The 25801-nt window shown below is 42.3% G+C and overlaps 1 pseudogene across 1 annotated transcript in view; it reads right to left on the bottom strand.

Moving 5' to 3' along the window:
* Positions 1-25537, bottom strand: part of LOC104592970 (AUGMIN subunit 6-like) — a 39226-nt pseudogene extending 13689 nt beyond the window's left edge. The window contains exons 1-4 of the transcript XR_016084052.1: positions 25195-25537; positions 25042-25098; positions 24844-24938; positions 18247-18397 (exon numbers count right to left, since the gene is read on the bottom strand). The product of XR_016084052.1 is annotated as an AUGMIN subunit 6-like (transcript). The remainder of the gene's footprint in view (positions 1-18246; positions 18398-24843; positions 24939-25041; positions 25099-25194) is intronic.
* Between the last annotated feature and the right edge of the window lie 264 nt (positions 25538-25801).

Here is a 25801-nt window from a genome sequence, read left to right as displayed (position 1 = left end):
CATCCAAGGTGTTGGGTATGAAAACTCCTTTCTCTGTCCTTTGCCCTAATCTTCCAGATTTTCCTCTTCCACCTAGAGTCTTTGGTTGTGTGTGCTTTATACATGTTAAGGATCCGAAGAAGTCCAAGTTGGATCCTAGGGCTACAAAAGGAATCTTTCTGAGGTACTCTCCTACCCAGAAAGGTTACAAGTGTTATGATCCCATCACCAAGAAGAAGTATGTCATAAAAGATGTGATATTTTTTCAGTCTCACTCCTATTTTCATTCTTCCCAGAATCCTCTTCAAGGGGTGACTAGTGGGATGGAAAAGGATTCTTCTTTGGTTTCTCCTTCCCCCTCCTGTTTTGTGCCTCTCTCTGCTTCGGGCCTTCCATCCTCTCCTCCTGATCCTCCTAGTTGTAGCATCTCGGGTGAACCTAGTGAGGCTCCCATTACTCCTGTTACCACTCTTGATGCTGCAGATGTAACTGGAGACACCAATAAGCAACAGAAAGATATAAGAATCACCTACAACAGAAGGAAAAAAGACCCTCCAACTCATGGCAGCAATCAATCGGACTCGGATCAATCTGCCTCAGCAACTTCAGGTAATCCCATCCCTCATACTTCTGATTTGGATCTCCCTATTGCTCTTCGTAAGTCTACCCGCTCTTGTACTATCCGACACCCCATTGATGAATTTGTCTCTTACTCATGTTTATCTCCTCGTTATTATTCCTTTGTGTCTGCTCTCTCCTCAATGCATGTTCCTACTAGGTACTCAGAAGCAGTGTCTGATCCAAGATGGAAAGAGGCTATCAGAAGGGAAGAGCACTGTAGGATGCAAGTGGGTGATCACTGTAAAGCATAGGGAGGATGGGTCCATTGAAAGATTCAAGGCCAGGTGGCAAAGGGGTTTACTCAAAAGGAAGGGATTGACTACAAAGGGACATTTGCTCCAGTCGCGAAGCTCAACACAATCCGGGTCTTATTGTCATTGGGAGGACGGGTCCATTGAAAGATTCAAGGCCAAACTTGTGGCAAAGGGGTTTACTCAAAATGAAGGGATTGACTACAAAGAGACCTTTGCTCCAGTCGCGAAGCTCAACACAATCCGGGTCTTATTGTCATTGGCCGCAAATTTCTCATGGGAGCTACATCAGTTGGATGTAAAAAATGTTTTTCTAAATGGTGATCTACGTGAAGAAGTATTTATGGTCCTCCACCAAGTTATGGCTTTGATGGGAAAGTATGTAAACTAAGGAAAGCATTATATGGCCTTAAGCAGTCTCCTCGGGCTTGGTTTGAGAGACTTTGTGGGGCCATGAAAAGAATGGGATACACTCAAAGTGGTGCAGATCATACTTTGTTCATGAGGAAACAAAATAGCCGACTTACAGTGTTAATCGTCTATGTGGATGATATGGTGATTACAGGGGATGATCTGGAAGAGATAAAAAGTTTAAAGGAATTCTTGGCTTCTGAGTTTGAGATCAAAGAGTTGGGCCATCTAGATACTTCCTTGGAATTGAAGTTGCTAGATCAAAAGAGGGCATCTATATATGTCAGCGGAAGTATGTCCTTGACCTACTAGGGGAGACAGGCATGATGGGGTGTAGACCAGCAGATACTCCAATAGAGCAGAACCATGGTCTATAGGAATCAGTTGGAGAGGACTACATTGATAGAGAAAGATACCAAAAACTGGTAGGCAAGCTGATATATTTGTCTCTCACTCGACCGGATATTGCTTATGTTGTACATGTAGTCTGCCAGTTCATGCACTCTCCAAAGATTCCTCATATGAGAGCAATGGAAAGAATTCTCAGGTACTTGAAGACTTGCCCAGGAAAAGGAATTCTGTTCAAAAAACACAACAAAATTGAAATTGAAGCGTATACTGATGCAGATTGGGCTGGCTCTATTGGGAACAGGAAGTCTACTTTTGGGTATTGCACGTTTGTTGGAGGAAATCTGGTTACATGGCGAAGTAAAAAGCAGAATGTGGTTGCCAAATCGAGTGCAGAGGCTGAATATCGAACTATGGCCCATGGTGTTGCAGAACTATTGTGGCTTAGAACCCTTCTTGGTGAGCTCGGGGTAAAAGTCGAGTGTTCTCTCAGGCTGTATTATGACAACAAAGCTGCCATCAACATTGCAAATAATCCAGTGCAACATGATAGGATGAAGCACATTGAGATTGACCGGCACTTCATTAGAGAAAGAATTGTCTCAGGAGAACTCTGCATTCCTTATACTCCTTCCGAGATGCAGATTGCAGACGTGTTAACTAAAGGACTAGCTTCAACGAAGTTCTCAGACTTACTTGGCAAGCTAAACATGATTGACATCCATGCTTAGCTTGAGGGGGAGTGTTGGTTCGGCTGTTATTAGTGTTTAAGTTAGTCTTATTAGTGTCTTATGTTATTAGTTATTGGGCCTTTAGTTATTGGACCCAAACATGTTTAATGTTTTAATTGTTCTATTTGTCTAGGTGTCCCATCACTAATCAGGGGCATTCTAGTCTGTTCATGTAATTATTTTATAATCATCTATATAAACTTGTTGGGTCGGCTGAAGAGTTAATGCCGCCTCTCTCAGATCTTCTTCTCTTCTTCTTCGACTGCTGTAATCCAGCAATCATGAAATGTACTTATTGGGAGGGTTAAGAGTTTTTACCCCTCCTTCTTGTATCTTATTATACTAATAAAAGTTTCTGTTTTTTTTTTGGGAAGAGGTAAAGTAAAATTTATTCAAACACAGAAAAAACCAAACAGCAATTCAGACCCAATAAGGCAGTCTGAAAAGCGTCTGGGATTACAGATTCCACCAGAAACAAGATTGAAACAATACTGGTAGGCTAAGATCCCTGAATTCCCCAGATATGGAATCCAAGAGATCAGCTTACCCACAGCTCTCTGAATTACAACATCAAGACCCTTAGACCTATTACAGAAAATTCTACTATTTCTCTCAGTCCAAATGGACCACAGAACAGCAGCTGGGATTGTCTTCCACATGATCTTTCCTCTCTTATTCAGACCCTTCAACTTCCAGCTACAGAGGTGCTCCTTAACTGATCTCGGCATGACCCACTTAGCACCCAAAGCTTGAAGAAAATGCATCCAAATCTGAAAGGAAAACGGACAATGAAGACATAAATGCTCTGTAGTTTCTGCGGCAGTCCCACAAAGAACACAATTTGGATCCAAAATTGGAATGCCTCTTCTCAACAGATTTGCTCTTGAGAGACATTTGTCAAGGGCCACCATCCCCACCAGGAAGTTAGACTTTGAGGGGCTCATAGGATTCCAGATCTGAGCAGCTGGGAAATCAGAATGCCCAACACTACATAATCTATCAGCCATGGACTTCACAGAAAAAAACTCCATCGTTCTTCCATTTCCAGCACCATTTATCCTCCTCAAGAACATCATCTTCTGATTACAAAGATTCGTCAACAGCTCCAAGAGATCTTCCAGCTCCCAATCAAACAAATTTCTCCTTAGGAGAGGGAGCCAAGAAACTGAGTTCTCCCTCAAGGAGAAGTACTCAGCCACAGTAGCCTCATGATTAACTGCACATCTGAAAATGTGAGGGAAGGATCCAGCTAGGGGACCTTCTAAACACCAATTGTCTTTCCAGAATTTTGTTCTATCACCTTTACCGACAGTCACAGAAATCCCTTCCCAAATAGGAAAACACCTCATAATACCTTTCCACAAGGAATTACCCCAATTTGGAAGGGGGTCTCTAGTTCTCCAGTCTCCCATTCGGTCCCATACTTTTCACCAATAAGAGATCTCCGACAAGCATTTCTCTCAGTCGAGAATCTCCAAATCCACTTGCACAAGAGAGCAGTATTAGAACTCTTCAATTTCCTTATTCCAAGACCACCTGCATCTTTAGGGAGACAGACTCGGTCCCAATTAACTAGATGCACCTTACTATCCTCCTCCCAGCCTCTCCAAAGAAAATTCCTCTGAAGCTGTTCTAGTCTCTTAGCAACTCCAACTGGAATAGGGATAAGGGATAAGAAATAGGTTGGCAGATTTGAGAGAGTACTTTTGATCAAGGTTACCCTCCCTCCAAAGGAGAGGTATTTTGCCTTCCAAGAGGAAAGTTTTCTCTCCATTCTCTCAATGACTGGATCCCAAATCGAGGGAGAGAGCCAATTAGCCCCCAAAAGGAGAGCCAAATACTTCACAGGAAGGAAATCAGTCTTACAGGCCAAAACATCAGCACACTCTACTAAATTACAGACATGCCCCACTGGAATGATGAGCTTTTGTTCAAGTTCACCTTAAGCCCTGAGACCACTTCAAACCAAATTAGAATACCAAGCATGAGATCCAACTGGGACGGGGAAGCATCCATAAAGCACAAGTTATCATCAGCAAACTGAAGAAGATTGACTTTTTCTCCCCCCCTGACAAATTGCAAAGCCTTCCCAACTGCCATCTTCAGCTGCTCTCTTACAAAAAAGGGTGAGAATTTCCATTACACAGATAAACAACAAAGGAGACAGATGATCCCCCTGCCTCAATCCCCCTAGAGCTTTCGAAGAAACCTGCTGATTGGCCATTAATCAGAACTGAGAATTTGGGAGAGGATGTGCAAACTTTAACCCAATTTCTCCATTTCTGCCCAAAGTTCATATGATGTAGAACTAAATCAATGCACCTCCAATTAACATGATCATAAGCTTTCTCAATATCTAATTTGCAAATTAAACCTGGAACACCCTCTCTTCTTCTTGAGCGGATTAATTCATTAGCAATGAGAACCGAATCAAGCATCTGCCTCCCAGGGACAAAAGCACTTTGATTGTTAGAGATGACATCTCCTAACACTCCTTTCATTCTCTCAGCAAGAACTTTAGCCAGAATCTTATAAAAACTGTGGAGAAGGCTGATAGGCCTGAAATCTTTGACATTCACTGCCCCATCAATTTTTGGGATTAGCGTGATGAAAGTATCATTCAAACTTCTTCGCAGAGAGGCATTATTGTGAAAAGCCTGAAAGACCTTCATAATGTCTTGCTTAACAGTATCCCAGCATTTGATGTAGAACAAATTTGTAAGGCCATCCAGACCAGGCGACTTATCAGCCACCATCAAAGAAATAGCAGATTTGATCTCCTCCTCCGAGAAAGGCCTCTCAATATACAACTTTTGGTCTTCACTTAACTGCTTAAAAGGAAGATTTCTGGGAAAAGGTCTACAAGCCCAAGTTTCTGTGTAGAGCTTTTTATAAAAGCTTGTAGCCACCATTTTAATATCAACCTCAGAGACCCCAACCAAACCTTCCCATTCCAGCTTAGAAATAGAAGATGCTCTCAGTCTAGCATTAGCCATCTTATGAAAAAAAAAATGGGTATTTTTGTCTCCTTCTTTCAGCCACCTCACTTTAGCCCTCTGCCTCCACTTAATCTCATCCTCCACTGCTAATTTGTCATACCGTAACTTTGCTTGGGATCTCTTGAGCCTACTTTCCTCGGAAATCAAGCCAACCTCTTCAGCAGAATCAATTTCCTCAATGATACTCAAAAGGGCACGCTTTTCAATTTCTGACTTCAAGGAGTAGTCCTCTTTCCAAAGTTTTAATTTCTCTTTAACTGCACTAATTTTCCTTGCCAAGATATAAGAAGCACTACCTTCCACTTGCAGCCCATTCAACACATCCTTCAAGATTTGAGTAAGCTTTGCCTCTTCCAACCAAGAATTCTCCAACTTGAACAGGATTTTGACTTTGTCTCGAAAGCCACAAATTAATTGGATTGGGCAATGATCAGACATTGGCCTAGGGAGAGCAACCTGCCTGAAATCAGTAAACAAATCCTCCCAACTGTGAGAAACCAAGAATCTATCAAGCCTCACCAAAGTCGGGGAGTCTTGATTATTTGTCCAGGTGAACCGACTGCCCTGAAGAGGAATATCCATCAGCTCAAAACTGTTAATAAAGTCTGCAAACTGGATCATCTCTCTAGATCTCCTACCCCTTGTATTCTTTTCTTCTACAGAGAGGCAGACATTAAAGTCACCTCCAATCACCCAAGGGATAGACCAATTGCCTCTTACTCCTGCCAATTCCTCCCAAAATTCACTTTGGCAGCTTCTATCTGTAGGGTCGTAGACATTTGTTACCTAACAAATCTTATCATTAGAAAATTTCAGCACCAAAGAAACTGAGAAATTTCCAATATGAGCAGAAACAAGACTGCAAATAGAGGGATCCCAAAGAGTCACCAAGCCCCTTGTACTACCCATTGCTAATTTAGCAACCCGACTTCTTCAAGGAATCACACACCACAACACGCCTTCTACCCAAGCACAAGCCTCTAACATTCCACGATAATATATTCAAATCCATATGATTCAATAAAAGTAAGTCAGCAACTCCCCAAACCGACCTCAAAACCTTTTCCCTCCTCTCGCCATCCCCTCACTACACCCCGCCTTGTCATTCAGCCCCCAAGTCAGCCTCATTATTTCCCTGCTCCTCTTCCAATTAGTTCCCCCTTTCTTAGCCGAAAGCTTCCCTCTCTCCAACAGGACCCTATGTTCAATCCCCTCCAAGAACTTAGTTGTTTCCTCCTCCATCCCCTCCATCGACACACCCAGGAATTTACCCAAGCCCAGCAACTTAGATCTAACCCAAGTAGAGGACGACTTGTCAGGCTACAAGTCACCTTGAAGCAACAAGTTGGAACTCTTACCTCTGAGGTTATTCGTCTAAAGAACACTTCCATTCTTCTTCACTGAATCACCCACTATCTCCCTTCCTTCCTCACCACTGCTCGGACTGTAAGCCTCTCCCCTCTCTGTCGTCATATCAGTGAACTCCACCACCACGATAAGCTCTGGTTCCATAAGGTTATCTTCCAATTCTGCCACTATTAGATCATGTGCATCCAAGCAAGGATTTTCCTGCCGTTGAGGAGACTGAGATCGCAACTTGCTGAGATGCTGGCCCAAACTCTCCTGACCGCCATCCCTGTCATTTGGCTTCATCCCTTGTAACAAATGTGCACGCCCAATGTCCATCGAACTAGAGAAAGGGCTGGAGCTAATGGGCCTCCCTCGTCCAGGACTATGGACCTCTTTTCTACAGAAGGTAGTCTTGGGCTCAATAAATGCTTTCGGCCCAGGCCCATTAAATGACCCCCTTAACTGGCCCTTACCCGTTCGCACGTGCTCATAGTTGGCAATTTGATTTTCTAATAAAACCTCCGGATCCCCTATTAAATTCGCCTGACCCGAGCCTGACTCAAAAGTTGTGCTCTGACAATTGTCCTTACCCATCTTCGGCGCCAAACCCTCTATGGGAGCCACATTCAGCTCTAATAACCATTCCTTGATTAAATTTTTCAACTCCTTTAAACCCAACTCCCACCCAAACACCTCTACTTCAAAAGTTCGAGTTTCAACATCGGGGCAAATTTTAGAAGGCCCATCATAACCCTTCGTCTCATTCATAATCGGACGCTTCAAAATAACTCGCACCCTTTCTTCTTCTTCTCCATCTCCGGTCGCCGGAGACTGCCTGGGCGAACCAGGATCAGCTTGGGTTTCCAAGTAAAGATTCTGCTTCTGAGGATGCTCGTCCATGCCTTCCAACATTTGAGCTTTTGGCGCATCTGAGCTCGCTTTCCCCTACAACTAATTAATTTTACTTCCTCTCTCTCCCCCTTTCCATCTACTTACCGTCAATAAGAGCTCAGGCCAAATTTGAACTGAAAATAGGGATTCGCCAGCCGCCACCTCCACTCTACTCGGTATAGCTTCACTCCTACGGACTTCACCCTAACCTGTTCGCAAGTGGCAACTTCTGAAGGGGAATCATCGGTTTCAATGAAGCCCCCACAAACATCTCCAATAGCTTTAATCGCACTAGGGCACCAGAGGAGAAGTGGGAGACCAAAAACCCTAATCCAAATGGAATACGACCAATCTATCTCAGCTTCAACTTTCGAGAAGAAACACCCCGCACTCGCGCCCCACCAATCCAGAAGAAGAGGATTCCTGTCCATTTCCCATGGCCCCTGTCGCAAAATCCATTCAGCTTCAGCTCTCGAAGGACAAATGAACAAGAGTAAGTCATCTGCCAACTTTTTCACCCCAACTCCCCACACCCCCCTCCACGTTCTAGCCGCCCATTCTTCCACCTCTCTAGCCTCCACCCCCCAACGGAATCTCCCCACAAGACACTTCCGCAAAAAATCCCTCCTCACATCGACCGCTTGACTTTCTATGAACACCAACCTATTCTCCAATTTTCTCACCTCCGTAGTGCCAAAGTCCGCCCAGGCACCAGCCACCGCCACTTTACTATAAGAAACATCAGATCTGGTCCTTGCATCAACCCCCCCTTTCTGGAACCAATTTCTTGCCTCCCATCTCCATTTCCTGCCCTGAGGGAATCTAGAATATGATCTACGGAACATTGCATAAAGATTACGCCTTTACCACAACAACAGAACTTCTGGAGAACTTATGAAGAACTTCACTAGAGCTATGACAAGGCATGGTTGCTCACCACAAGAACTTCCATAAAACACTTCCATACAGGGCTTAAGGGTTCATTGTTCATTCGAACCCTTAAATCCTGAAATCCCGATTACACAAAGTGTGAGCTGTGAGCAGCAAACCAGCAACCATTCAACGAAATGTTGCAAAGGGGTGACTTAATATGAAGAGGTTCTAAGTAGTTTGGGAACAAAGGGTTGAAAATCCTACTTTGCAAGAAAAAAATCTAAAACTTCTGAAACTTAGAGTTTTAGTTGAAACTTTGTATTAAAGCTTGGTAGGGTGAATAACCATGGAGAATAATGAAGAATGACTAAATTTGAGAGGGATTTGAACTGATCTTAACCGAGGGACAACAATTTCCAAGGATAAAAGGATCTACAAAAGTTAAGAGTAAGGAAATTGAAAAAGTGAAGGCAGAGGCTTAGGTTGCTCATGATAAAAGAATGACTAAAGTTTTTGTTATTTATCAAAAAAAAAAAAAAAAGATGAGTCCCCCACCAGACATGCTCCCAAATTTTCACAAGGTTACCAAAGTATAAATTAATTGTACCTAATAAAAGGCAAGGATGGTAAAATGACACAAATAGATTTCCAAGGAGAAGCACTTGTGGCTCTAGCCAACTGTATCCCAGCCATCAATCACTTGCCCATGAATGCTTAGAATCACCTTGGCCAACAATTTCTCTCTATCCACTATCAATCTCCATAACCATTTTCCCAATAAAGCCTCATTTCTTTTTTGGATATTTCCTATACCTAATCCACCATCATTCTTACTTCTATTGACCACCTCCCAACTGACTCTATGATCCATTTTCTTCTCCCTAGTTCCAACAGAAAATACCTCATCAACTTTTCCAAACTTCTACTTACTCTTGGTATCTTAAACACCGGTAAGAAATACACAAGCAAATTGGCCAAAGTGGACTTTCTCAATGCAATCCTACCACCCAAAGAAAGACACTTCTTCTTCCAAGATGCTAGTTTCTTTGTGAATTTGTTAACCATTGGATTCCAAAAGTTGTTATTTCTCGGATTATCCCTTGTAGGACCATGTAATTCAACAGCCAATGAGAAACTGCACAACCCAAATGTTTGCCCTTTTCTACCACTTCCCTTTCATCCATATTAACCTTGACCACACAACTCTTATCAAAATTTACTTTCGAATTTGACAATTGCTCAAAAAATTGGACCACCGACTTCAAATTCCTAACCCACCTGACATTGCCTCCTTCACAAAACAAAATAGTATCATCTGCAAATTGTGAGTGAGTGATTGGAACCCTATCCCTACCCACTCTCCACCCCCTCACCAAGTCTCTAGAATCTGCCCTCTCAATTAGCCTACCTAGAATTTCAACAATTAAAGCGAAAAGAAAGGAGAGAGTGGGTCCCTTGTCTAATTCCTCTAGTGGCTGGAAAATGACCCACCACAGTTCCATACTTCCATTCACCAAAATAGAGTAGTGGCGATGGCAAGTACTAATACAACCCTTCATCCACTTACACCATCTATCACCAAATCCAAAGTTTTCAAACACTTCTAACAAGAAAGACCAATCAACCATATCATAAGCCTTTTCTAGATCCAACTTGCAAGCCAAACCCTTCTTTCTAACTCTTCTCAAGTCCTCCATGCTTTCATTAGCAATAAAATCTGATCAATGATTTGTTTATTCCTTACAAAGGCACCTTAATTAGGAGAAATAATGATAGGGAGCACTATGTTTTATCCTCGGAGCAACTTACTCCACTCTTTTTTGGAACCAAAGCAATGAAAGTTGAATTTAAACCTGGATTTATCACCCCTCTCCCACAAAATTCATTAAACACCCTTTGGATATCATGCTTGAGTATGTCCCAACATTCCTGATAAAAAGCCTTCATAAATCCATTTGGACCAAGTGCTTTGGACCTATCCATAGAAAAGATTGCTTCCTTTATTTCCTCCACCTCAAAATTCCTTTCAAGCTATAAATTAAGGTCCTCGGATAATTTAGGCCAATCCAACCCTTCTAACCTTATATTGTCATTCAAGGGTCTTCTATAAATAGACTTGAAATGATCCGCAAATGCCCCAGCTATCTCATTATATGAGTTAGTGTTACATCATCAGTCACAAACTTAGAGATGAAAATTTTCTTTCTTCTCCCATTTTCCAAGGCATGAAAGAAATTCATATTTCTATCCCCTTCCCTGACCCATTTGTGTATGGATTTTTATCTCTTTCCTTAAAAGTCCCCTCTCCTTAGCATCCAAATCCTCAATCCTTTCTTCTATCCTCCCAAATTGTTGAAGGTTCCATTTCTTGATTTTTTGTTGTTAATTCTTGCAGCTTCTAATGGAACTTCATTCCCTCCCAATTAACCCTGCGATTACTTTCATTCCACCAATCCTTTACTTTCTCTACAAATCCAGAGTGACATGACCACATTTTCTCAAATCTAAACGAGATTGGCCCTCTAGCACTTAACTCCTCCTTACTAATGGAAATTGGCCAATGATTAGAAGTTACCCTAGGTATGGCTCTAGAGACTAAATCTTTCCAACGTTCCTCCCAACCTATAGTAAATAAGAATTTGTCTAGCTTTGAGCAAATTGGAACTACCTAAAGGTTGGACCAAGTGAAGTTATTATGTAGGAGAATCAACTCTTTAAGCTCATAGTTATTGATGAACTCATTAAACTTCCTCATACTTGTACTAATTCTTTGTCTTGAATTATTGTCTCCTCGATGAATCTAATTACATTAAAATCCCCAACAATACACCATAAGCCACTTGTCTAAACATAATGTGCATTGGTAATTTACCCATAAGTTCTTCAATTCTCTCCATGATCTCATCTCTCCACAAGGTCACTATGCCTCCCGAGGAACCCCATGAGGTACTTATTGCCCAACTAGACAACTAATTCCCCTAGCCCTCCACAAGCTTCTAGCTCACCTGTTATCAAAGTCTACCAACTTAGATTACTGGATGATAACTATTTCTAGGTTTTCCTCCTTTATTATAGTTCTCTTTCTTGCATTCCCTAATCCTTCCACATTCCTATAATCTTCGTTTCCACCTAATTTATCTACCCCTACCTTCTACCTCCTAGTTTTATGGAATTGCCAATTTCTCATACAATAGAAACTTTTTGTCCTTTTCGGAAACATGTTCTAGTTTCCCTTGAAATCACCTTACCCAATACCAAGTTTCATTAAAAAAGTTTCATCCCTACACTTAGTTTTGAATATTCTGTATTTTCATAATCCTATAGAAAATATGCAGTTCTCGACAATTTGTCCTAAAACCTTTCCAACCCCAACAGCTCCCATCTTCTAGGGGCTGTCATAAACAGCTGATGTGGCTGAACTGAATGACTTGTTGCTTTGTTTTTTAGTGAAAAGGATTTTAAGGAGATTGTGAGCTCCTTAATGACTGAATCTGAAGTTGGGGTTATTATTATGTGCTTGAATATTTTATTATTTAACTATGTTAAACACCAAACGACAAAGAAATAAGTCATTCAGTTCAGCAACTTCAGCTGCCATCAAATGCCCTTTTATTCCTAAAATCATATCTAAACCCTATTATAGTCAATCAATACCTTCTTTAACTAACCTAAGAGTCACATTCTTCCATATATCACATCCATATCATGACAAAGCATTAATAGTTTTTCTTTTTAGTGAATCTTAATAGCAAAAAGCATCCATGTCACAAGGCTGGTCAAAATCAGCCATAATGGTTGAAAATAGGGGCTTATTGAGATCACAGTCCCACAATGACCAGAATCCCTCAATTAAAAGAAAATTCAATCTGTAATATGTACAACTAGCTGCATCTCTATCAACCATGTAAGCTAGATTGCTCATTGCTGGCAAGAGAATCAGTTCACAGTAGTATGTCTTCATCTACAAAACTACAAAATGAGGCCACCAGGCCAGCCACTTGGTTAATTTCTCTACAGATATGGACATTGTCATATTAAACAATTCTTTGGCTGCTAAATTCAGCTTGAGATTCTCTTGGACTGCCAGGGAGTTTTTTTTGTTTTTTTTTTTTTTGAGAAAAGGTAAAGTAAAATTTTATTAATAGAACAGCAAATTACAACAGAGGTCCCAAAGACAAGGAGCCAACCACACTAGATCATACTGCATTACATCATAACTCAAGAAGATCCCTAAATCTCAACTGAGAGCTGAGGACTGAGTTTTGAAGACCCTTGGCTGCAGCAACCCATGAAATGAGCTTGCCAAAATCAAAGGAGATCAAGCAATCTAATTCATTAACTTTATTTTGGAAGATCCTCCTATTTCTTTCAGCCCAGACTGTGCAGAAAATGGCTGCAGGCAGGACATTCCAAATACACCTAGCCAGCTTGGACACACCCTGAAGCTCCCAGCTCCATAGCAGATCCAAAACAGAGTTTGGCATACACTAGTGAAGCCCCAGGCCCGACAGGAAGTGACTCCAGATAGCAGCCGTAACAGAACGGTGAATGAACAAATGGTTGCAGTCTTCATCCACTTGACCACACAGAACACACGGCAGGTCCTGAATCTGAACACCTCTCCTGCCTAGAGATTCTTTAGTAAGACATCTTTACAGAACAGCCGCCCATACCAAAGCATTCACTTTTCAGGGAACTGTTGGGTTCCAAATTTTCTCAGCCGGAACTTTTAACTGACTACCTTCATTCAGAACCCCAGCAAATGAGCTAACAGAGAAAGAACCATCAGCACTGTGTTTCCAGCTCCAAGAATCAGCCGACAAGTCTATGGACTGCCAGTACAGCAATTCCAAGAGTTCTGAAACTTGCTCAACTTACCAATCTTGGAATGGCCTTCTAAAAGAAGGGCTCCAAGCAATAGTACCCTCACTTACTTCAAAATGATTAGCCACTGAACCATTCTGGTTTTCAGCAATTTGAAACAATTGGGGGAAAACTTCAGTAAGAGGTCTACTGTCACACCAAATGTCCTTCCAGAACCTCAGCCTTTTCCCATTTCCCGCCTTTGGAGACAAACCACTGCTAAAACAAGGGAGAGTTTCCATGACTTTTTTCCACAGGGAGCAACCTAAGGAGTTCAACTGAGTTGTGGTTATCTAGTCCCCACTGTCAGTATCATATTTTGCCACAATTAATTTCCTCCACCACCTGTCTTTTTCTTTCTCAAATCTCCAAATCCATTTTCCCAAAAGAGCTTTATTAAACAACTTTAGCTTCCTGATCCCCAAACCCCCATTCTCCTTAGGAACACATACCTGGTTCCAATTCACCAGATGTATTTTCTTTTCCTCCTCCCAACCCCTCCAAAGAAAGTTTCTCTGGAGCTTCTCAATTCTTTGTGCCACTTTGACTGGTATTGGAAACAAAGACAAGAAATAAGCAGGGAGATTAGAGAGAGAGCTTTTTAATAAGGTGATTCTGCCCCCCAATGAAAGATATTTGGTTTTCCAAGAGGTAAGCTTCCTTTCCACTCTCTCCACCACCGGATCTCACACCACAGAAGAGGTGCATTTAGCTCCAAGAGGGGGGCCTAAATAGGTAAGAGACAAAAGTCCAATCTGACCGGGTAACACTTCCATGAGCTCTTCAATATTCACAACTTCTCCCATAGGAATCAATCTGCTCTTAGCCCAATTAACTCTCAAACCTGAGACCACTTCAAACCAACTGAGAAGTGAGAACCCCTAAAAGAACCTCCAACTACTCAACCTCAGCATCAATGAAACAAAGGGTATCATCAGCAAATTGAAGGAGCTGAACCCTTTCCCCACCCGGAGAGACCTCAAAGCCCTTCCACAATCCCTCACCCCCCACTTCCTGCACAAACAGAGTTAGAACTTCCATTACACAAATAAACAGAAGCAGGGAAAGAGGGCCCCCTTGTCTCAAACCTCTCAAACTTTTGAAGAATCCCGCAGATTGACCAAAGTAAAATTGAGAACTTCGGGGAGGAAATACAGAACTTAATCCAATTTCTCCATTTCTACCCAAAGTTCATTTTCTCCAACACAAAGTCCAAACAATTCCAGTTTACATGGTCATAGGCCTTTTCCAAATCCAATTTACATAGCAGCCCTGGTTTACCCTCTCTTACTCTTGAATCAATTAGCTCATTTGCCACCAATACACCATCCAGCAATTGTCTACCTGGCACAAAAGCAAATTGATTCTTCTCAATGATCACATTGAGGACTTTCTTCATTCTTTCTGCTAACACTTTAGATAGCATTTTGTAGAAACCATTCAACAGACTGATTGGTCTGAAATCTTTGATATTGGTTGCACCCTCCACCTTAGGTATAAGGGAGATAAAGGTTGTTGTTCAAACTTCTATCCAAAGAAACACTTTGGTGGAAGTCTTGGAACACCTTCAGCAAGTCCCCTTTCACCCCCTCCCAACACTGCTTATAGAATATGTTAGTTAAACCACCCGGCCCTGGAGATTTCTCAGTTCCCAAATTTTTTATCACCTGCCATATTTCACTTTCTGTGAAAGGAGCTTCCAGATCCCTTTGCTGATCCACGGAAAGTCTCTTGAAATTAAGGTTTTCTAGCAAAGCTCTCCTCGAGGTTCTAAATATCGACACGGGCCAATACGCCAGTAGGATGTATTGGCCTGTTTCGGTGCTTTTTTATGTTTTACTTTTTTTTTTTGAAATCGGTCCAGAGGGGCCAGTTTAAGGCCCGGCTACCCTCTGAACCAGTGGTTGATCCAATACAACCCCTGTAGGAGCGTATCAGGATTCGGGAAGCCACTGGCACGATACATATTGGCCGATACGTTACCTTGGCTTTCCTTGCCCAGGTTTCTTTGAACAACTCCGAAAAGAAACTAGTGGCAATGTGTTTCATTTCTGCCCAGTTTTCACCCACTTGCCCTCGCCATTCAAGTCTCTCAATTTGATTTACTCTTTTCCTTGCATTGGCCATTTTGTGAAAGAAGCTAGAATTCTTATCCCCCACTTTGAGCCACTTAACCTTATCTCTTTGCTGCCACTTTAACTCCTCCTTGTATGCTATAGAATCCAAAGCCACTTTAGCCAAGAGTCTTTCCCTCCTCTCTTCCTCTCCAAGAGATCCCAATTCTTCAACTGAATCCAGATCTTTTATTAACTCTAAGCATTTCCTCTTTTCAACTTCAGCCTTTCCTTGAAAATCATGCTTTCAGCACTTCTTTGATTCCTTTGATCTTTTTAGCCATTATGAAGGAGCTGGTGCCCTCCATTTGGAATTCTGTCCATTTCGACATAAGCAGAGGAACCAACTCTTTCTCTTCAAACCAAGCATTTTCCATCTTGAAGGGAGTTTTGCTTCTCACCTGATTTACCAAATTACCACATAACAACTGAATTGGAGAATGATCCGAAATAGGTCAAGGAAGAGCCACTTGTTTTACTTGCTGGAAAGCCTCTTCCTAACCTGGGAATACTAAAAATTGTCAAGTTTTACCAGAATTGGGGATTCTTGATTGTTTGTCCAGGTATATTGAGCCCCCAAGAGAGGCAGATCCATGAGCCCAAATTGATTCACAAAATCAGCAAATATTGTAATATCCCTCAATCTCTGAGCACCACCATATTTTCCTCCAAAAACCTCACTACATTGAAGTCTCCTCCAATGACCCAAGGCAGGTTAGAATTACCTCTGGCTACTAACAGATCCTCCCACAACCTCTCCCTCTCCCCACTATCCGTAGGACCATACACATTAGTAAAAAGGCCTCGGAGCCCCCCTCCACATCCAAAACCACCGAGACTGTAAATTCACCCACATGAGAGAAAATTAGTTTACATTTAGACCGGTCCCATAAAACTAACATACCTCCTGTACTGCCCCTAGCAAGCTTACTTACCCACCACACCTGACCTTGACCCCAAAAACTTCTTACCAACCCAGCAACTACTGCTTCCAACTTTGATTCTGGGATGAATACCACATCTGATTTCCACTTGCTCAATAAGTTACGCACCACAATTCTCCTATGCCCAACGCACAAGCCCCGAACATTCCAAGATAAAAGAGACAAGTCCATTAAAACCCGAGAACACCACCCCCTGCTCCCCCCTCAACTACAGCTTTTTCCCCCCTCCCCTTGATGCCCCTTCCCCCTTCCCAACTGTATCGTTCAACCCCCACACCACATCTCCCTATTTTTCTTCGACCCATTTCCCCCTTTCTTCACATTTGCTTTACCTTTCTCTTCCATCCACCTCCTCTCAATAAATTCCAAATAATTAATTGTTTCCTCCTCCATGCCACTATTGAAATCCCAAGAAATCTCCCCAGGCCCAAGAGCTTCGAATTCACCCAGGTTGAAGAACCTTCCACCCCCTTCCCTTTAACTCCCTCTTTCTCTGCTCTTTAACTCGTCCTTAGAAGACCCTATCGTCTCCCCCAACCTTCCTCCTTCCCCTTCCCTCCCCTCCCCTAGTGTGCATACTTGTGAATTGCCTTCCGCAGTGGTGGACTCCTTGTGAACAACACTTACTTTGTCCCTACCCATCGCCAACGATGTGACTTCCGTCACCTCCAATAATTGATTGAATTGGGCAGCCTGCTCTGGAGCACATTCTGATAGGGTTCCTGCCGGCGTTGCAGGCGAAGGATCCGGCTAAGATTCCCATTGTAGCTAAGGAGCTAACGCTTGGTTCGAACCAACAATGTCAGGTTTCCTTACTTCACTCTAGCATCAGGCCCCTCCACACTCCTCTTGCAAAACAAGTAGCTGGGCCAGAGCGAAAAGGCAACTTAGGCCTGCTCTGGGTCCAGTCTCGCTCGATCTCCACTCAACCCCTCTCGACCCTGCACTAAATTGGAGCAGTCAACTCCCAAACTCTAACCACCCCCAACTTCCAAAAATACCCCTCTCAAAATTCCCTTCGAGCCCCTTGTTTTCTCTCTTTCTCAGCCCCCTCCAGGACTTGATATACTTCAATCTAACACCATGTTTGACTCTACCAGGCATTCCAGAAGAGCCTCTTTAAACCACCTCTTCGAGAGCCCTTCCCGCTTTTTGTCAGACTTTGAAAGTTGAATCTCCTTTTTCGCTCCATCACAAGGCTGGTCTACCATCGAATGGTTCACAAGTAGGGTTGAAAATTCCGTCTCCTTCCACGGGTTTGAAGGTGTCACTTTGTCATCTGACTGCCCGTCTCCCATCGTCTTCCCCTCCATCTTCCTCGTTTTCGACGACCTTCCCCTGCTCGAGCTTCCTTCTTCTTCCACCAACAGAACCACTGTATTATTCATCTCTGACCCCCCCCCCCCTTTTTTCTCCTCCTCTTTTCCCCCTCCCCTCTCATCCCAAGCCCCCTCACTCCACCCCCTATGACTCACCCCCGGCTTGATTTCCTTCCAGATCTAGACCCAACAAGACAAGTTCCCCACCACTATGATATAATGGACTGCCAGGGAGGATTAGAACACTTGTGATATAATGGACTACAAAAGTCAAGAAATTAAAGAACAATTTACAATATCCCTTTTCATTACCACAACCCAAGTTCCTAATATACTTAAGATATTCATGAGAGGAACACCAAATACTCCATATGAACATAAACCTAATAGACAAGTTATACTTTATGTAGATCATTAGAGTAGACCTACTCAAGAAAAAAAATGATAATAGACAAATAACTAAAACCAATACCCTAAAGGTCAAGGGATCTTATTTTAAGAAAAAAACACAACCCATTAAGCAACAAGCTAGGAAAAAATAATCAAAAGTACCTTGGTCACTGGAAGTAACGTGGCTGCATGTGAAAATGCTACATCTGTCAAAGAAGTAGGCAATGGATTGGAAGCTACATCAGACACAAATGTTCTTCTATGGACCTCCCGCAAAGCATGCAAAGAAAGTTGCCATAGAAGTTCAACAAATCTGTAGTCACAATATGAAACATATTTCTCAGTTCTAGTGACTCAGTTTTTGAACATGCATTGCAAAATCTAAGGACATGGATGACCTATGGCCATAATGCTGAAGAAATTAAAAATAGAGAACTACACATATATACAGACTAATACATTCGCATAACATAAAAAACAAAATGACAAACTGAAAGAAATATACAAAAAATAAGAAAAAAAAAGAAGAAAATAACCCAAAATGACAGACAACAGATGCATGATTCAGGTAAGGAAATTGAAAATATTAAGCTGCACTTAAACTCTGACCACTAGTACTAACAGAGAAATCTTTAGTCTCTGTTAGAGTGAGCCGAATAGGGGTAGTTTAGTAATCTCATGTCAGTTAAGTACTTTGCTTATGTGGCTGTTTTATTAGAGCACTCTGCCCCACACTTAAGTGTAGGCAGTTTAGTCTTTGTAAGTGTAATTAGAACCTAATAAACATAAGGGGGTCGACTGAATGGGTGACTTTTTGACTAAACCCTCCTGTTCTCTCTTTCTCTTGTCTTCTTCCTCATCTTCTTCTTCCTTCTTCACTGGTTCGGATTACTGTAGCTGCTCCAAAACATGGTATCAGAGCGAGGTTTCTGACCTGCTTCCGCTTGCAAAGCATCTCAGCTGTGTTCATGACACCCTCTTCTTCGTTTCTGGTTAGTTAATGGAGAGAGCTGGTTCGCCCTAGGTCTGAGACATCACAGTTCGTTGCTCTCTGCTGCGCACAGTTTTCTTCATCAAGGAAGGTGATTTCAGCAGTGAATGGTTGGCTGATACTCTCAAAGGAAGGTTGGTTATTTAGTCCTTTTGTGTTGCTGGTATGTCTGGATAGGAACCCTTCAAGAATCAGTTAGTACTGATTAGAACCTAGAGAACTAGGTTCATTGTTGCCCTAAGAAGGGCTGTGTGTGCAGTAGCCGAATGGTGTAGGGCTGCTGTGAGTTGTTGAGTGGTGTTAGGGCTGCTGTAGGTGGCCGAGTGGTGTAAGGTGGAATGCAGTGACCTTGCCAAGCTCCTTGTGGTCGTGTAATGCCCTCTTAAGTGTGTTAAACAAATCAGAACTGGGTGTAGCAGTTTGACTGTGCTGTGGTGCTTGTGATGCACAATTTTTTTTTTATTGTGTGGTTGTAAGAGGGCCTACTGTTGTGTTGTGGTGCTTGTGATGCTTATGTGGGTCGTAGGTGTGTGAAATCAGCAATAGTGTGAAGAAGAACAAGTGTGTGCTCCCACTATTGTGTTTAGGGGCTGCAATAGGTGTTGAAGTATCAAACTGTGAACAACATCAATCAGCTTGTAGCTGAGAAGTAAGGTTAGAGGCAACTGTGAAAGAGTACAATGGCAGCAATAGGAGATGGCTACAATGATCAGAAACCTAATGTGGTAATTTCCTCCGACTACCTAGGGGTACAAATGACCTCAATTAAGCTGAATGGGGAGAACTATGTTCCATGGGCTAAATCAGTGGAAGTGTTTCTCAAGGCAAAGAAGAAAGTAAAGCATGTAAGAGATGAAAAGCCATCGGAGAACTCTCCAGGGTTTGATGATTGGGAGCAAGAAGATGCTCAAATCATGACTTGGCTGTGGAATAGTATGGAACCCAAAATTAGTGCCAACTTCATGTTCCTTGATACGGCTAAGGATATATGGGAGCATGCTAAGAAGCTATATTTTGGCCAAGATAACACAACAAGAGTGTATCAGCTTTATCAGGAGTATTTTGATTTACAACAAGGAACCAAAACTCTAAAAGAGTACTATGCCAGCATGAAGAATATAAGGAATGAACTCAATGTCTATCACCCCCTTACTCCAGATATTAAAGTTCAGCAACAGCAAAGGGAGCAACTAGATGTTACAAGATTTTTAGTGGGGCTGAAGTCGGAATATGAACCAGTTAGAGCCCAAATATTGGGGGCTCTACTCTTCCTACACTTGAGAAAGTATTCTCAAGGCTTCGTAGAATTTCTTTGGGACAGACAGAGAACTCCACACAGTCTGATAGATCAGCACTTGTGACAGCTCGAGGGGTTGGACATAGTACAAGAGGGGGAGGTCATGCTCCCCGAGGGGGCCGTGGCAGTTCCATGATTAGTCGGGGTGGTCGTGACTCAGGGAGAGGCCGTGGCAGAGGGAAGAATAACTCTACAAGGAAATGTACTCATTGTGCTAGAGAGGGACACACAGTGGATTTCTGTTATGATCTACATGGCCCTCCCTCTAAATGGGCTAATCATGTTGTAGCAGGTGAGGTTGATATCAGTGACAGTAAATCGGCAGACCGAACTCCTCCCACATCTACATCTACCTCTGGGAGGGAAATGGTGAGCGTACCGCGTGATGAGTATGAACAGTTCCTTCAAACTACTTCACATCATACCACTACCACACTTGCCCAATCAGGTATTGCTTGCATGTCATCTAAAACCTCTCCCTGGATTATTGACTCTGGAGCCTCAGATCATATGACCGGGACTCCAGGTGTGTTCTCTTCTCTTTCTGAAACCCCCACATCACAAACTGTTACACTTGCCAATGGGTCCTCATCTCCCATATGTGGTGTTGGTAATGTTGACATGGCTTCTGGCCCTTATCATCTGTTTTATATGTCCCTAAGTTTTCATTCAATCTTATGTCTGTTAGTAAAATAACCAAAGCTCTTAATTGTTCTGTTACACTCTTTCCTTCCACTTGTGTTTTTCAGGATCTCAAGACGGGCAAAAAGATTGGTGGGGGGCATGAAGCTGGTGGACTGTATTATCTTGACGGTGGTGGATCTTCAATTGCTCTTCAGACTTCACTTACTCCTCTACAATGGCATTGCCGATTGGGACATCCATCTCTCAAGGCTCTCAAGATTTTGGTCCCGTCATTGAGTCATTTGTCAGTTTTGCAATGTGAGTCATGTCAGTTTGGGAAACATCGTCGTGTGTCCTTCAGTCCAAGAGTTGAGAGTCGTATGTTGAGTCCTTTTTCTTTGGTTCATTCAGATGTTTGGTGTCCAATCAAAATAGAGTCTTATAATGGGTACAAGTATTTTGTTTCCTTTATTGATGATTGTTCAAGAATGACATGGATTTACTTAATGAAAGAAATAAGTAAATTGTTTTCCATTTTTCAAAAATTCCATGCTGAAATACGCACACAATTTGGTGTTCCAATCAAAATTCTCCGTTCAGATAATGGTCGTGAATACTTTCTTACTTCATTTCAACAGTATTTAGAACAGCATGGCATTATTCATCAGACATCATGTGCATACACCCCTCAACAAAATGGGGTAGCTGAACGGAAGAACCGTCAGCTTCTTGAAACTGCTCGGTCTATTCTTCACCACATGAATGTTCCTAAACGTTTTTGGAGTGATGCTGTACTCACTGCATGTTTTCTCATTAATCGGATGCCCTCCTTCATCCTTCATGGTCGGTCCCCCTTCTCTATCTTGTTTCCCACTTTATCTCCATTCCCATTAATTCCTCGTGTCTTTGGTTGTGTGTGCTTTGTCCACAATCTGAGCCCCAGAATAGACAAGCTAGATGCATGCTCAATTAAATGTGCCTTCCTTGGCTACTCACGGACTCAAAAAAGGTACAAGTGTTATAATCCCATTACCCGGAAGTGCTATGTCTGCCCTGATGTCACCTTTTTTGAGTCAGTCCCCTTCTTCTCAAGTCCTGAAGCGCCTTCGTCTCCACCCGCACTTCCTCTTCCTCTCCCTGTCAGTGATCCAGTTCCAGATGTTGTTGTTGGAGTAGACTCATCACCTCATTCCGTGCAGATCACCGCCGAACGTCCACCAATCCGGCAAGTGTATACACGTCGAACGACACCGGCCCCTCCTCCAGCTTCTACCTCATCTGCGGATCCTCTCATGGCTCCTATTGTTGAACCTTCAGACCTTGACCTACCCATTGCCTTACGGAAAGGTAAACGCAGTTCTACCCTCCATCCCATTTCCAATTTTGTTTCATTATCTCGTCTTTCTACATCACATCGCCAGTTTGTTTCCCTTTTATCCTCTATTTCCATACCTAACAATGTTCAAGAAGCTCTCAGTTCACCTGATTGGCGGCGGGCAATAGAGGAGGAACTTTCTGCTCTTCAACATACTCAAACGTGGGAACTTACTACTCTCCTACCTGGTAAGCATGTTGTGGGATGTAAATGGGTGTATACTGTGAAATACTTGCCAGATGGTAGTGTGGAGCGTCTGAAGGCCAGACTTGTTGCTAAAGGTTACTCACAGTTGTATGGAGTGGACTACATGGAGACATTCTCTCCGGTGGCTAAGATTGATTTTGTTCGTGTACTAATTTCCCTGGTAGTTATGTATGATTGGCCTCTCTTTCAGCTTGATATAAAGAATGCCTTTCTCCATGGTGATCTTGTGGAGGAGGTATATATGGAGCAACCACCTGGGTTTGTTGCTCAGGGGGAGGATGGTAAGGTATGCAGATTGAAGAAGGCAATTTATGGGCTGAAACAATCGCCGCGTGCTTGGTTTGGGAAGTTCAATGAAGTGGTGAAGAGTTTTTGAATGAAGCAGTGCCAGGTAGATCACTCAGTGTTCAGCTATGACTCAGAAGCTGGGAAGATTCTATTAGTGGTCTATGTGGATGATATTGTCATTACTGGCAGTGATAAATTGGGGATTGGAAAATTAAAGGTATTTCTGCAAAATCATTTCCAAACAAAAGATCTTGGAACATTGAAATATTTCTTGGGAATAGAGGTTGCCAGGTCAAAACAAGGTGTAAATCTGTGCCAAAGAAAATATGTTCTTGATCTATTGGAAGAAACAAGATTGTTAGGTGCAAAACCGGCTGAGACCCCTATGGAACCAAATGTTAAGTTGAGCAGTGATACAGGAGAAGTATTTGAAGATCCTGGAAGGTATAGACGACTAGTGGGGAAGCTGAACTATCTGACTATCACGAGACCCGACATATCCTTTGCAGTCAGTGTGGTGAGCCAATTCATGCAGGTCCCTCGTATACCTCACTGGGATGCAATTCTTAGAATTGTGAGGTATCTGAAAGGAGCCCCAGGCCGTGGACTATTGTATAAACCAGGAGGAAAACTTGAAGTAGTGGGGTATACAGATGCAGACTGGGCAGGCTCAGTGAATGATAGAAGATCTACTACGGGCTATTGCACATTTCTTGAAGGAAATCTTGTGACGTGGAAGAGTAAAAAGCAGACGGTTGTGGCCAGAAGTAGTGTTGAAGCTGAGTATAGGGCCATGGCACATACTACCTGTGAGTTAGTGTGGTTGAGGAATCTTCTACAAGAAATTGGGTTTCACATGGATAAACCTATGAGACTGTATTGTGACAACCAAGTTGCACTCCATATCTCATCCAATCCTGTATTTCATGAGAGAACAAAGCACATAGAGGTTGATTGCCACTTTGTGAGGGAGAAGGTCCTTGCTGGAGAGATAAACACAGAACATGTGGGCTCGAATGATCAATAGGCAGATTTGTTTACAAAAGCTCTAAACTCAGGGAAAGTGAACCATCTATGTAACAAGCTGGGATTATATGACATATATTCTCCAGCTTGAGGGGGAGTATTAGAGTGAGCCGAATAGGGGTAGTTTAGTAATCTCATGTCAGTTAAGTACTTTGCTTATGTGGCTGTTTTATTAGAGCACTCTGCCCCACACTTAAGTGTGGGCAGTTTAGTCTTTGTAAGTGTAATTAGAACCTAATAAACATAAGGGGGTCGACTGAATGGGTGACTAATCAGTTTTCGACTAAACCCTCCTGTTCTCTCTTTCTCTTGTCTTCTTCCTCATCTTCTTCTTCCTTCTTCACTGGTTCGGATTACTGTAGCTGCTCCAAAACAGTCTCCATTGATGATAATGCTATCAGGAACTTCCTCGTAGATCATGAATATCTTTACCTAGTTTTATCAAATCCCAAGTGTACAATAATGGCAGTATGCCCAACAATTTTCCCAAGCCTTACTCTAAATACTTATCTTGTTGAGCAAACAATGCCTTTGAAAAACAATATCCACCTTGAATTATTGAAATTAGAAGAACTAAAACAACGGTTTTGAACAGGAAAATTTTTTCTTCTAGGTATACAGGCACCCAATCAAACAGTATTCTCTTCATAGACGATGTCGTGTCAGGTTAACTTCACAATCACATGGTGGAAACATTAGAGTCAAACAACCACACTCAGTAACCTCCACCAAGCACTTGAGTCAAATAGCTCCGCAAACATGCCAATACTTAAACAGCCGAAGCTTACAATTTCTCAAGAAACTTCAATAAACAGTTCATAAAGAACCAAGGAATGCGTACCACAGGGAACATGAAAATTAGTGACAATATTAGACAAAACGAAAATTCAAGCAAATGTTTAAACGAATAAAAGGCAAAGGAAAAGGAGTAAGAAATTAAGAAAACGCAACCTCGGCCCACAACAAGTAGCGAGTGAAGAAACCCTTGAATTGCTTCTCGGAAGGGCCCCTTGGGATTCGAGCTCGTTTATAATCCCCTGCACGACCTGGAGCAGAACATGGAGAATTAAAACACTTATTCGAAGCAATCAGCGTGAACAAAATTTAAATTCGCAATTCGGTTCACAGATAAGCGGTTGAGAATTTTACCTTTCTAAAGTCGCGCGACTGTGCAGAATCGAAGATTGGCCAAACCTTATCGAAATCCTGCAAGATCTCGAGATTTAGAAAACGAGAAGAATCCAACGGAAATTACAAAAAAAAAAAAAGGAATGCCAAGATCTACAGGATCAGAAGTGGTACCTTTGCAGATTGAACTGGACCCCTTAGTGAAGATAAGATGAAATAAAGAAGCTGTTCGCCCAATTTCGGATTGGAATGTCGGAAAAGTCCTACTCGAGGAGTACCATTATTGCCACCGACGCCAATGATGGCTGGATCAAGCCCTAATAACAAACAGTTGGTGTACATTGCGCTCTCTAACTCAACCTCCCTCTTCTTCTCTCTGTCCATTATCATTAATCTGTGTCTCTCCCCTCTTCTATCCGAAGCTTCTGTTCCTCTCTCTCTCTTTCTCTCTCTCTCTCTCTCTCTCTGTTGTCGCTCTTGCTCTGTTCCTCCTACAGTCCCACCTCTGTATTTTTTTTCGGGTATCCTCCAGGTTACGGTAGCTCCTTATTTTATTATTAATTCAAATTATTCCCATTTCTTACATTTAGAACCCTTTACATAAATTATTTTAGAAATGGACCTTGTAATGATATATAATACGCCAAAAGCTGTAAACAAATTGAAGGAGCGATGAACAAATGTCAAAATTTACAAGGACTTGATTTCGATTATCGACTTGGTCATAAAAAATATGTAACCCGGACGGTTGAACCGTTGGCCAGTTCGACCAGGTGACCGA

Source organism: Nelumbo nucifera, chromosome 3 (assembly GCF_055504915.1).
Source record: "Nelumbo nucifera cultivar China Antique chromosome 3, China Antique-T2T, whole genome shotgun sequence".
Classification (NCBI taxonomy): Eukaryota; Viridiplantae; Streptophyta; class Magnoliopsida; order Proteales; family Nelumbonaceae; genus Nelumbo; species Nelumbo nucifera.
This window is presented reverse-complemented; position numbering and strand designations above follow the sequence as displayed.